Genomic DNA, 12403 nt, shown 5'->3' with positions numbered 1-12403 from the left:
GTTGTGACAAATCGTGTGAATGAGTCTTATATGATGACGGACAGATGTGAAGAAATCAGACCTGGAATATCGTGTTCATAGTGTTCATATTTGGTTACTTAATTAACTGAAGAGACTGGATATTTAACAGGTAAAAGTTACTATGTGCTTAATGATCTGGATGGATTGCTTTTGGAAAGGAGACTAACCTAGGCAAAATATGTAGGTTGACAATGCAGCGTTTAAGGAGATTATAGCTGTCTGAGTCAACAGATATTTGAGGAGGTTCAGATCCCCAACACACTATGCATGTACATACGTTTATTGCTTTACCACCTTCATTTCAGATTCTTTGTGATAACGAAGTTAATCATGTGCATAAATATGTGCAGGCCTACAACCTAATGACGGAGAGAAATTAGCATGTCATACACTACTCCAATTAAGAAGTAGAAATTAAAGGAAAGAAAATTAAGACTGAAAATAAGAGATCCCTTGTTACAGAAGATGTCAGGCTATGAACTGTTTCCCATGCTTGATGAGGATAATTTCATTGTTTGTGTCTTAAAAAGAAAACAAAGCAACCAAATTATTAATAAAACCAGAACAGCAACCAGCACACTCTATATGGGTTAGGCACTCTCTGACAGCAGCCTCTGCATCCACCTGTGTGTCTCCAAACTGACATCTTGCATTGATCAGAACAAAAGCAATATCTTATTATATGTACTTGATGGGAGCTACCAGTACAGATCATTTAGTCTTTTAGAAATATACACACGGTGTGACATGGCCACATGGCAGTACAGCAGCTGCCCTTTCTGATTTGGGAACTTAGCATGAGCTAGTAGTCTTTACTGTCCCTAGCTTGGAGTATGTTTTTATTATTATTAGATTTAGGAAACTTAAAATTCTGAGACTGCTCTCTTGGAACAGAAAAATGAGCTGAGAGAGAGCACCATGGACAAATAAATATACTTTTATCTGTATTCATGCAGTAATGTCACTGAGGAGTCAGGGGGGAAAAAAAGAAAAAAGAAAAAAAGAGAAGAAAGAAAAAAGAAAAAAGAAAAAAAGAAAAAAGAAAAAAAGGCTTGGCTGTTGTGTACTTATTTTGTGGATTTTTTTTTAAATGGAGTGGGGTTGTAAGCAAGAATGATGCGACACAAACCAAAACTGCACATACAGCTCAAATTTTGAAAATATGCTTTCAGGAGATATGTATATTTCATTTCCTATTTTTCTTACACCACTAGGCTGAAACACAAACTTTAAAACTACTTAGTTCAGGGAAAAGGGTGTTGCCTAAATTATCTTACCACATTAGAGGGGCTTGTTGTGACAAAACATAACGGAGAGTGAGAGTAGTGCCCGGCACTCACGCCTGCTCCCAGTGCGGGAGGGCTGTGGGGACCATGCGTCACAGCTGCCTTGTCCTATGTGGTGGCTTAAAGAGGAACATAATCCAGCCATAAATTCACAACAAAGAATCCCCTGCTGTAGAGGAACGCTGCTGGATATAAATGCGCCACAGTCAATCTGTGCAGAGACATAAAATCTGGTTGGAAAAGAGGCAGCAGGACTGAGGCGCAGAGGGATTAGTCTGTGATGTGTGCCCAGGGTTTTCCTGCCGCTGTTCTCTGCCCTCCGTAAGGGCAAACGTGGCCGTGCGAGGGAATGGCCTTCTGAAAGGGTAAAGGTCTCCAAACTGAGAGGCTCCTGCCCCACTAGCCTTTTCCCTCGAGTTCTCCTTTCCCTCTGCTGCAGGGGAGCTGCCAGCCAGCTTCTAGACCTGGGAAGGGGCAGAGGTCAGTCAGGCTGGTCATAATATTGAAAGTCATTGGCAAGGTAGTGGCACTGAGGAAGCCGTTGGGAGCTGGAGCACAGCAGCCCTCTCTGCCCCTATAACCAACCGTCACTCTTATCAGCTGCAAGCATTAGTTCCTATATTTTGTAGTGCAATATGCTATATTTGCAAAGGCCTTCCTCTGAGCAGCTGAGGGGCGAAGGAAAGGGCTTTTTCTCTTTGTTTCTGCCTCCTGATTAATTTAAAAAGTAGCTTGCATCCTTTTGCAACCTTCAGTTCCTTATAGCTGCTCTCTCCCTTTGGAATTAGTTGACAAGTCCTAGAAGTAGAGGCCACCGTGCATTTTGCTCATGGTCTTTCTGCCTGCAGGAGAGGAGGTAGGAGAGAGAGGCACATCTGAAGTTTTCACTGTTTCTTCTTTAATTTTCTCTTGCACTGAGGAAGAAGATTCAGAAGACTGAACTGAATTAATCAGTCTTAGGGCTACACTGAGGATTTATATCATAGGTAAATCCATGCTAGACCCACATAAATGCCCTTTATGTTGAGAAATAAAGTTGTAACCTGCTGCTTAAAGGTTTATCTGCAATTGCCTTCATTCCCCTGTGTGTCCCTCTAACACAAGAGCATGCTGACAAAACTATGGAAGGAAGCCACATATTTTGCCTTCAAAAGGCAAGTGTAAATGTTGTCATAGCAACACAGGAAAGCAGAATGCTACTTTATAGAGGTGGTGGTGGGGAAATGAGGGAGGGAAGGAGAACTAGGGGTTTACAGAACATGCAAAAACTGACAGTTCTAGGATGAGTAAACGAACAGGAATTTTCCATGTGGCATCTTCAACTAGCTGCAGGAAAGTTTGTTTGTATCTGAAACACAAGCAGTTCCAGTGAACTAGGTAACATATCTGAACAAAACAGAATCTTTTAATCTCCTGTGTCTTATACGATATAAAACCTAATAAACCAGGGGTCAGATAGACCCTGAGCTTACTCAGGTTTCTTACTGGAAAAAGAGACTCATGACTCACAGTATCATTTCTATAAGCAGCTTGTGACATCTCACAGCATTAAGAAGAACTGAAAGATTCCACTGAAACTGCTAGATATTAGATATTATAAAGAAAGAGAGCTAGGAGGGCAGGTGTTAACATATCTGTCTCACACTAGACCCTTTGGTTGTGAAGCTTATTCTTTTGTGTTTGTTTTTTTTTTCCTGATGATGTAAAAGATGGCCCATTCTGGTGTCCCAAAGACAGAGCTTTTAGTAGTTTCATCAGGGAACCAGATAAAAATGGTTTCAGCAAGAAAAAAGAAAACCAGGAAGGAACAAAAATATATATACACTTGTAATGACATTAAAAATATTCCTCAACAATTTTGTTTTCACCCACTAAGAAAAAGCTGTGTTTATTTCCAAAACACAGTTCAAATTACCTTACTACTTTAAATGTTGTGTGTACATCTGTGTAGGTGGTGCATGAGGGCGCTGTGGACTTGAGAAGCTGCTGTCAACAAACCCAAGGAGACAAGAAAGAGCCCACAGCCCTTTGGTGATTGACAGATTCGGTCACTTAAATGCTGAGCCCAAAGCTGAAGCCTGAGCAGAGTCTGCTTCACAGAACTATGTGAATGCCATCGGAAACTTTTTTCATTTTAGCTTGTCATTTTAAAATATCATCTGTCTGAGGACGATTCATTCCCAGGACTTTATATAACATGCAAAGTACAGTGAAGGGAATATTTTTAATGTATCTGCAGTTTGGTTTAGTATCATAGAGTGAGAAGAATGTCTTAATTAGCTTCCTTCCCCCCATTCCTTTAGCCTGTACTATAGATACAGATCATACTATTCGAGAGGGAACAGAAGGTTGCATTTTCATTTGGAGTTGGCAAGTGGCACATCATTTCCAGATTTATGGAGGTGAAAAGCTGTATAAAAATAGAAAAATGTCTATCTGCCATATTTATGAGAATAAAATGTTGTTGCCAAATGCCTTGAAAACAAAGCAAAATAAATGTCTATGTAAAGAAATCTTTCAGGCAGCTTTTGTGTCTGCCTGTAGTTTTGTCTTTCTGGTAGATTTCTGCAGGTCACAGATCCTTTTAAAAAAACCGTTGTAAAAGGATCTGAAAGACTCACGAGAATCTCTCTAGACCCTCCTCTTCTTGTTGTCTACAAATGTTGGTCTCCCTAAGTAACAGATAATCATAAAAGTGGGGAAACAAAGTTGCCAGCAGGCAGGGTGTTGGAGGTGTTTTGCGCAGAACACCTCGCAGTTTCCTCTCTTGCTGTTGGCAAGTAATGGCTGAAGGTGGTGATGGCTGGAGATCAAAAAAGTAATACCAAAGAAAAACTAACACGATGGAAGTAAAGTGCAAAAAATAACAGCATAGTGGTCTTCTCAGTCACTTTCATAAGTACGATGATGGTTTTAAAACTACACATTGGTAAGAAGTCAGGAGCTCTGTTCACCTAGCAGGAAAGAACCATTACCAGGTTCCCTACGAAGTCAAGAGTGTCTCCTCTTTTTTTTTTTTTTTTCCCCTATATTAACAAATCCATTTTTCACTAGAAGTAAAATAGAGGAAAATAAGTTTTACTTAATTATTGTCTAGTGTGGCCAGATGGCAGTTTGTAATCCTGGCCGGGATCACAAACACAAAACAGGCACTAGTATCACATCCACTGGCTGTGAGTTGAGCCACAGCAGCCTCCAGAGTGCCCTGTGTGCTGCGTCCAGTAGCGCGGGACGCAGACAAGCTGCTGCTCCACGGGGAGCACGGGGCCCTGGGGATGGGACAGGTGCTGCAGCTCCAAGCCAGTTCTTATGGCAGAGTCCAGCCCTGGAAAGCCTTTGCCTCCTAAGTCATCCTGTCACAACAATGTCAGTGGGTGTCAAAGTTGATCCTCATTGAATTCCTGTACACATAAATAAACTGTGACTAGTGCTCCCTCTCTCACCAGGATGTTCGTGGTTCTAAACTCCTGATTTGTATTTCTTTCTAATGAGAAACCTTGCTTGAATTTTAAAAGCTTGCCAGCTCCTTTGAGTAAGTGCAGTTCTGGAGCATCTTGGGTTGGTCCATGCTCATAGAAATTAGAAATGATGCCTCAGAGCCATGGAGGGAGGCTTTCTGACACTTTCACAGGTAGAAAAACAAAGCCAAACAAACAACTCCCCCCCACCAACCAAACAATACCCACAAAAAACAAGAAGTGAAAACCAAAACAACCCTCTGCTGTGCCATCTGCTCTAGCCTCAGATTGTCCCACTCGGTTTCCATTTAAACATTGAGCAAGGCTGTGGATAAGTTGTTTAATATGGCCTATCTAGTTCCCTAGATTTTACAGTATTGAACTTTGCAAGTATAAATTTCAACCAGGGTTTGTATCATTGTATTCTTAATTCTGAATCTTGTGCAGGGAATCAGATTATTTTAAAAGCTCTTTAAAACAAAGAAGGGGTTTCTTTTAAGAGCACTGGAAATAAAATCACACCAATCTCACCAGTCTAAGGGTTTTTTTAAGAATGTCACCTTGGGTTCCCAACCTCCAGCCGTGCACAGAGAGGTCTCTGTGGCAGGCAGGTAATGGTTGTTATCAGGAATCATAGCTGTGTGCACGTGTGTTTACGACTTTGGAAATGTGATCATGTCGAAGGAATGTGTCTTTTCAAGAAACTCAGTTTAAAAATGTTTCTAAAATTGCTAAGAAAACTAATCTTAGAACCAGAATTGTGAAGCTGAAGCAGAAAAAGAAAATCAAGATTGTTATATACAGACCCCTATGGAGGGGGAAATTCCCAGGCAACGTAAAGCAAACACATTTTAATGCTTCTTGTTGCCTGCAGCAAATGAGTTCTCTGGCCACTTGAGCAGACTGTTCTGTCTGCCCTCCCATACCCCAGGTTGCCCCGTGGTTCCACAGTCCATCGAGAGCTCCGGTGCAGCACAGAGTGGCACAAAGCCATTGGGGGCCTTGTATGAAGCAGAGGGACAGAGCACTGGAGGAACTACAGCCGTGTTTGCAGCTCGGCAGCTCCTGCAGCCCCCAGCCAGCCTCACTGGGCAGAACGAACGAAGGAAAATCCACTCCTGCCCCATTAGCTACATGAGTCTTAATTGCTTTCTCTTGTAGAGATACCAAATATCTTTGTAAACAGTGTGTTCAGATTCTTATATGCAAACGTACATGTGATACCTTTATGAAATATGCAAAATATGACACGCTGGGCTATGATCTGTTCTGCGTATGTATTCGAAAGCCTTTTCCATGCTTTGGTTCGGGTACTGAACATTTCTGACAGTTTGTTTGAGGTAAACAGAGCCAATCTGTCAGCATGATTCACTACCAGCACATTTGATAAGTATGACTTGCATCAGGCTTGAATGTTTTTAAAGCACTTGCCTGCTTTGCAGTTAGCAAAATTACTGTGGCAGAAAGCAAACACAAAAGGAGATAACAAAAGGATGATGGATTTGATCATGTTCTAGAGGAAGTGGGATGCTGAAGAGCTTGCTTTACCTAGCTCAGACACCTGGAAAGCAAAGCGTGTGTCTGAGCTGCATCAGAAGCGTGATCCTGGAGCCCCATACTGTGCACAGGCACTGTAACAAGAGGCTGTCATCACATACTGCCACACATTCCCTTTTATATGGATTTCCCTGACTAAGTTTCTGTTTTGACAGCTTTTGAACAGTAACACCTTTGTCTTTTTACCTCTGAATTTTCTCCCTCAAAAGGTGCAAATTAGGGTTTTACTGTGGCCTGTTAAAGGTGCAAATAAGCGCAACATAGCCAAACTGGGACAGTCTTGAAGCAGTAAAATATCAGGCCTGCATGCTGTTGAAAGGTAATATGTATATATTGATGACATAGGGCTAAATGGTGGGAAATACCTGTGTGAATTTTTTCAGGTAGTGTGAAGTTCTGCATTTGCACAGCCTGGGAACTTGGTAATGCTGAGGATGGGGAAGGCATGAGAAGCCTAAGGACAGGTAAATTCTGGGAATGAAACTGCTTTTGGCAGCACTTGCTACAAGCAAATAATGTTCTTGTCCTTGCTTCACTCAGCCAGGGCCAAGTAGATGCCTCATGGTGTGAAATGTGTAACTCTTGTTACTTGCTTCTGAACTTACTTTGACTTCTCATTCTTAGTAGTATAGAAATTCTGTGCCTGATTCAAGCAGAACCACTTGTACCTGCTGTTATATGGAACAGAAAACCACTTCCTCGACCACAACTTATCGCTACCTGTTTATCACAAGCAGACATAAAACTATCATTACTGTATTGCAACTTCTTGGTGCTCAAGGCAGAAAAAGAAAAGCAGAACCACATTTTCTTCTGTATTTTCTTTAAATATTACAATGGAAATAGTCTAAAAGAAATTTATGAGTTTGTGTGGTTTTGTTTCTATATCTTCACATTATCAAAACACAGTCAATACTGGTTAGAATCCAATAAGAACCCATATATTCTAATCTGCACTAATTTAGAGACAAACAGTCCAGAACAACACATTCAGTTACACACTTAACATGCTCTTTTCACTTGCATGGAGACAGAAAAAAAACACCTTTCAAGGTAAAACTCTTGATGTTTAGCTGCAAGTGAAAGGGAACATTTGTTTTGGACTGAAATGGACACCCTCTCTTCCATTTCCACAGCAAGAACAGCAAGATTTTCTTTTGTTATGGAGTTAAAAAGGGCTGTTTCACCCACATCTTGAAAAAATAGATCCTTTCTGTAATGTGCCTCCTGACAGAGCTCAAGTGAGCCTGATAGAAAAGAATTTTTTTAAGGTTGTTCAAATCACTGGAGTATGCACTTTACCTTGGTTTTACTGGAGCGTTTAACATCTTAGAAGACCTTGAAGGAATCGTAAAAACTATGAAAATGGACAAAATTTTAGCACATGAACATGTTTTCTGGTTCAGCTTCACCTCATGCTTGTGTGCTTGAACACAGGTCCCTTCTCACTTGCTGTTTTTAGTTGGTCTAACAAAACATACTGGCTCTGTCCGCAAACAAACCCTGCTTCTGAATTAGCAGACTGTCATGGCTGATTGTAACACCATTACCGCTACAGGAGTTTCATTACGGGCCTGTAAAGTCCCTTCTGTGGCCTTGGGGTGTCCTTTTTCCCCACTCAGAGTGGGAAGCCCACGGGGCGAGGCTGAGCTGATTGTGTGCAGGAGCCTGTAAACTCCCAGCGTAACCACACAGGAGAGCCTGCACAAGAAAAAGCTGCCACATGAAGCTTTGCAAAATAAAGCTGTGAGTGGAGAAAAAAAATATACACCATATATTTTAAGAGTTCCTTCCCATTTCTAGTATATACATGATACACAAGATATATTAGGCTTTCTTTTTTAAAAAAAGGGTGTGTTTTTACCATTTGCAGTCACAAATATAACCCAACCACAATATATTACTATTTACTTCCGTCGTTTAATTCAGTCTTTTGCAACAGTTTTGGGTAGTCCTATATCCAGTTACTTCAGTGAGATATGAGCTTCAGTGGTTAACTGGGATCCTTCAGATATTTTTAAGTTTCACACTTTTTCTCTTCGAAATGCTGAATGGAAAAACAAGCACCAGGCTACGTTTAAAATTCATGTTTTAAAATCCACGTAACGTAAAGTAAATGAAATTAAAAGTTAGTGTTTTGAAACTGTATATTTGGTTATATCAATTTAACATTACTGTAGCAGAAGTGAAGTACAATGTGCAATGCAGCCAAATGAACAATTTGCAGTAGAAAACCTCAAATATTCCAAATCTTCTGAATTGACAAAGGATTATTTCTGCTTGATTGTTTTTCTTTTCCATCCCTTGCTTACTAAACTTCAGCTCATTGCTTTGTAGAGATTAGATACAAGTGGCGCAATATAGTTGGTGGTTTTGCTAAGGACACATTTCTGTAAACAGAGATGTCCCAGCTAATATGCTTTCATAGACAAGGGAGCAAATTCTGCTGGATCTCCTGGCTTGGAAACTGCTGTTTAATTTTTCTCTTTTGTTCATTTTAAGGCTGTCTCAAGTAAACTGCTTCTGCAGCCTGACACACACCCTCAGTGCCACCAGGTTACAGAGCATCATGTGACGTAATACATTTTGACACATCCAGATGTAATGCGATGCACATGTCACAAGAAATAAAGCAAAGCAGAGGCATTTAAGTTTTCTCCTCCTTGATGGATTTGTAAATATCCACAGGTGGTTGAGTCTTTCCTTGTGCTCCTGACACAGAAGTCAGACAGGCCACATCTGCCCTGAGGTTCAGCTCCCCCCTGCAGACAGCCGTGCCTGTGGGAAGGCCAAGCTGGCAGTGCTACAGCTGGCGCCGGGCAGAGAAGTTGCTGCTGCCCTTGCTGGCTGCAGTGACACGTTGGGGCATGGTTGTGGTTCTGGCAGAGGTTCTGGGAGGTTCCTGGGATGAGAGAAGCGAGGGACGCGCGAGGCAGGCACAACTTAGTTGCTCTCATGTTTATGCTGCCCCAAGCAATGAAGATGTAGTCTCAGCAGTACACATCACTTCCTGACATGTAGCAAAAGCAACAGGAGTGTGCTAAGATGGAAAAACCTCTCAGCATTTTTTCCTTTGGGTACCAAGCATTACTTTAAGCTGAGAGACAGAGGTGAGAAGTGCACTGCAGTATTATTTTCTTAGTACAAAGAGTGAGGCAAAATAAACCATTGTCAGCATTTGAAACTGGTTACTGACTTTACAAATTCTGGCAATATGAAACAAATCGTACTGTAAAGGGTAAATTTGCTGTATTTGTTTCTTACTGAACACACCAGTATTTTGGGGGCAGGGAGTAGCTTCTACGTCAGCTTTGAAGGCAGATAGCACAACTGACAGCATGACTGGTAACCAAATAACTTCCTCTACTTTCCTCTCCCCATCTGGGTACTGAGATACAAAGCTGAATTTGTCAGCAAGTGACACTAACAATTTTTGTTCTTAGTCAGACAGCTGCCCTGGAGCAGAACGCAGTGGGACAGTGGACGCTGCCGCAGCTCTGTGCCTCCTCCGGTCCCCTCCAGGAATCTCTGTAGTCCCCTTTTTGCAAGCCAACAATTGTCACACTTTTGACTTAAATATGTATAGGTGCAATAATAAAGGCTGTTCCTTTTTCAGACTGAAGATTTGCCCGCTAATGCTGCCTGAGCAATGCCACCCTACAGCTGCCTGCTGCTGGTGCAGACACACGACAGTTTCATTCATAAGATTGGTACCATGCCTGAATCATACGGAAATCAATTCTTTTAGGTGGTAGTTTTCTTGTTTGCTTTGTTTTAAAGGCAGAAAAAGGGCAAACATATTAATTGCTGTACAATGAAATTCATTTGCTCAACTGTGCAAGTATAAGAGAGATTTTTTTACTGCAAGAAGTGAGAGTTCAGCATTGTATCCCAGATCCATTTGTCCCTTCTACAATGAATCAATCACTTAAGCTAGAGAGAAAGGGTAAGATTTTCACTAGGCCTGAGATGCTGAGTTGTAGTGATTCCAGGTTGAGAGCTGAGGGCTGTAAACTACTTCATGTCAAATAGCTTAGAGATCTTGAAAGTTTTTTTGAAGTCTTTTCTTCTTTCTTTTATTCCATATAGAAAATCTTGTTATTTGTTTTTAAAGCTCTATTTTCCTGGGAGCTACCTGCATGGCTGATTTTCAGGTAAATTTGCTTTTAACCTGGATTTTTAATCAACTACTGTATAGATATTAAACCTCAGTGATTCAGAACAGAAGACAGCTAGTTACCCTAACCACTTCTCTCAAACACATTTTGATATTTTTCTTGGAAAAAGAAGTCACTTGATCTGGTTGGTCTTTGTATGTTTGGGGAAAGAAAGAGTTCATGTGCATAGATGCATGTGTTGGCATAAGCAAACACTGCACTGTGTTTGCCTACTCCTGAACAAAGAACGTCATCCTAAGGTTAATGGGCTCCGAGCCCTTCCCTTGGATGTTCTCAGCTCCATTTCAGGTACTGGAGTTGCAGGGCTGAGATGTGATGCTCTTGTCCTGAGAACTTGTGGTGCCAAGCTGAGCTGTACACCTCAGTGTACAGGCAGGTTTATATACGCACATATTTATGTGTGCTCAAAATAAGCCCTGATGTGGTTAAGATAACCTTTGAGGAGAGGCATAGGGAATCTTTGTCAGTCATTTCCGTATTCTCCTGCCTGTAGTCTGCTGTTGATTTGATCTAGGTAAACAGTTTTATTCTACATGCTTAAACATTTCAAAGATACTGCAGGGGAAGGAAATAAAAATTAAATGCTTTGAAGATAATTTTTTCAAACCAAATTCTTCTCTGAAGAAAGAAAACTAGTCAATAGAGACGCTATAATCAGCATGAAAGCCTGATGAATGACCAGTAGGCACAGGAAAACATACCAAACTAAATATAAAACTCTGGAAACAAAGTTTTGGAAACACCCAGGACAAGGACAATTCCTGTAAAAAGGATTTTCTTTTTACACAGGAAGTAACATCAGCCTGTAAATCTCTGCTCTGTTCTCAGAGATGTTTCCCATATGGATCTGTAGGCATTCTAATTTCCATATGTCCTGAGATAATTCCCTAGCCTCTGATCATGCAGCAATTCAGGATATTAGATACAACACAGCCAAATGTTAGATGGGATGTTTATACATTTCTGTCTTGTGAAATGCTTCAAGGGAACTTTTATCTAACAATTCAAATGTATTCCTTTGCTCCCAATGCATTTCTGTTTAATTTACTGTACCAACTTCTTTCTGGATTAAAGTCTTTTCTACATTACTCAAGGAAATATTTCAAAGCTCATAAATGAAATTTTATGAAAGTTGTCCTTTCGAAGGTATATCAACCTTTGGGGTTTTGGCAGGAAATTTATCATAGAACATTTCTGTAGAAAACTATGTTTTGAATGATGAAACATGAACACCAATGTTACAATCTTAAGTCATAAGGAAGATGATCTTCACAAAATGTTAAAAGAAATCAATGCCTGTCGAATTTAAATGAAACAACTATTGCACTGAGCTTGATCTATAGATCTAATGAATTAGTAATTATTTTGAACAAACCTGCAAAAATGCTCATGAAAAAAATGTAAACATTAAAAGACGTGCAGTTGCAGTTCATAAAATGAAAAAGACATCCTCTTCATTCAAAAATAAGAGGTTCTGGGCTGAAATCAGATTTGCTAATTTGGTAACAGACCTGAGCTATTCCTAGGAATAGCTATTTTAGGAAAAGACTTTCATATTTTGATGGACAGTGTCACAGCTGTTGAGATTAAAAAAGAAATCTTGCAGACCCTCTTTGGCACTTTATGCAGTGGGAATCAGAAAGATGTGATGGAGGTCAAACGATCTTAGGTTAAGTGCCATCATTAGAGACCTCTTGATAGTCATATGAGAGAATGAGTTAGCAAAGGATACTGGGGAAGAGGTGGCATTTAAACAAATGAAGATGAACGATTGCTGTAAAGATGGTTTGCCATTGGGCAGCTGCAGAAGTCCAGTGGGTGGCACATGCTATAAAAATATGCATTTGGATTTTGAACACCCAAAATTAAAGTAAACCCAAATACAAAAAATAACATTAGACAG

The sequence above is a fragment of the Caloenas nicobarica genome, chromosome 6, assembly GCF_036013445.1.
Source record: "Caloenas nicobarica isolate bCalNic1 chromosome 6, bCalNic1.hap1, whole genome shotgun sequence".
NCBI lineage: Eukaryota > Metazoa > Chordata > Aves > Columbiformes > Columbidae > Caloenas > Caloenas nicobarica.
This window is presented reverse-complemented; position numbering follows the sequence as displayed.